Raw genomic sequence first — 2,500 nt, 5'->3', positions numbered from 1 at the left:
GGACCGGGCCGCGGGGACACTAAAGCCCCGAAATCATCTCAAGATAATCTCAAGATAAAAGATGGGGTTACACATTTCCATTTCGTGTTTTTTTTCTTTTGAGCTTGGACAAACTTGTCTGCTTCCTCCTTACACTTCTGAGTGATGTAGTCCAACACATCCTATGTACTCCATCCTTTTCTTCTGAGCTGTTGCCCATGTTATATTTATACAAAAAATCTTATCTCCTCGTAGTTTCATTTTCGAAATGCCAATGCGAAATGAATGATACCCAGGACTATATGCAATATAGTTCTGGGGGCCATATACATACATACATGCATACATACATACATACATACATGCATACATACATACATACATACATACATACATACATACATACATACATACATACATTCATACATACATACATACATACATACATACATACATACATACATACATACATACATTCATACATACATACATACATACATACATACATACATACATACATACATACATACATGCATACATACATACATACATACATACATACATTCATACATACATACATACATACATACATACATACATACATACATACATACATTCATACATACGTACATACATACATACATACATACATACATACATAAACACTCTCGCTATCACCTTCTCAACTCTCTCAACACTCTTCTTGATCGTAAACTCGATTTTAAAACTCATTTAAAAGTTATTCCCTTCACTACACCGCTTAAATCCACCGATACCAGACAACAGCGCCCGAAATAAACATCGAACCTGCGTCCTCAAGTTCCCTCCGACATTGTGAACCAGCCAGCCATCATCCCCAGTCACCGATATGAAAATCCAGCATAATCACTGCCCTTCAGGTCATCTAATATATCGTTTAATATGCTCGGCGGTCGGTATTATGAGGGGGAAGGTTATATGTTGTAGTCTGAAGACTCATAGAGGAATGGTGTGGGGGTGTTGGTGGGTGTGAGGAGAATGTGGGTGGGTGTGGGGGGGTGTGGGTGGTCGTGGTGGGTGTGGGTGGTCGTGGGGGGTGTGGGTGGTCGTGGTGAGGAGGGTGTGGGTGGGTGTGGGGGTGGGGTGTGGGTGGTCGTGGAGGGGTGTGGGTGGTCGTAGGGGGGTGTGGGTGGTCGTGGGAGAGGTGTGGGTGGTCGTGGGAGGGGTGTGGGTGGTCGTGGGGGGTGTGGGTGTGGATGGTCGTAATGTTCAGTAACATAAAATAGCTCCACTCTCCATTTTAACAAAGGCTTTCACACCAAATTCCCCTTCATTCACATTTTCAGTATTTTGACATTTAACCTTATTATGATAATTGATAATTCGATCAATACAATTATTATTATTATTATTATTATTATTATGAGGAGCTTCAATCAGTTATTTCCTACACAGCAACAATTACCTGTCTAATGGCTGGTTAAGTAGAGGGAAGCACTTTGGTTCGTAAATGGTTCTAACTTTTCCTCCAGTATAATTTTTGCACTAATTGGCCAATACGAAGCACGGAGACCCATTACCGGCCTTTTGGATTGATTTAGGTAGTTGGGAATCATTAGTTGATAATTACCTGACATCAGCCCTGGGGGTGACGTCAGGGGGTTGGAAGTCATTTGTACCCCCAGACTGATGTAGTGAATCATGGAGAGTTTGTTGCGGTGATTAGCAAATTAAATATAATGATTAGGGAGTCTTCAGTTATATAATTGGACCATAGCATCATTAGGATTAGTTATAATTCACAATTATGATTGTTCAATAAGTCAATCAGGATGAGTTATCATTCTGCACTCTGATTGGCCAATTATGTGTAAACAAGAAGCCTGCCCTGACCTCTTTGGCTAATAATAGGAGAGCCAGAGGCGTTCTCACACCCCATTGGCTAAACAAGGCTTTACGACGCTACGTAATCAAGGGCCAAGTGGAGAAGAGAATGACGTCATGCAGAAGACCCCTTCCTAATAGGCAATTTCCTCTAGGAAGATAAATTGTGTTTTTTTGTTCCGAAGCTCTGAAAGCAGCTAGGAGGAGGAGGAGGAGGAGGAGAAGGAGGAGAAGTGAGAGAGAAAGGAGGGGAAGAAGATAAACAGGAGGATAAGAGAGAAAAAGAAGAATAGCCTTAGGATCTCCCGCGTGATAATAATTATCGAAGATTTATTCTAAAGATTAGATGAATAATAATAATATTTTATCCTTTGCATCTCCCTCGTCCCTTTCCTTTCCTTCATCCTGTGCTCCTTTGCTGCCTTTCTCTACTTTCTTGTCCTTCCCTACTTTCCCTCTTACTTACTCTCCCTCCCTCCCTCTCCCTCTCCCTCCCCTCCCTCTCCCTCCTGGCCCCACCACCACCCACCAACCAGCACACAGGCCAGCCTCCTAGAGTGAGAGAACTCTCACTAATCATTCACTCTAAAGTACCAATATGTACTGATCAACCACTAAAAGGTTCACATTTTGTACTTTTAATTAAATAGAGTCCGTA

The sequence above is a fragment of the Procambarus clarkii genome, chromosome 10 (assembly GCF_040958095.1).
Source record: "Procambarus clarkii isolate CNS0578487 chromosome 10, FALCON_Pclarkii_2.0, whole genome shotgun sequence".
Taxonomy (NCBI): Eukaryota; Metazoa; Arthropoda; class Malacostraca; order Decapoda; family Cambaridae; genus Procambarus; species Procambarus clarkii.
The sequence above is the reverse complement of the archived record's forward strand: the minus strand, read 5'-3'. Positions refer to the sequence as shown.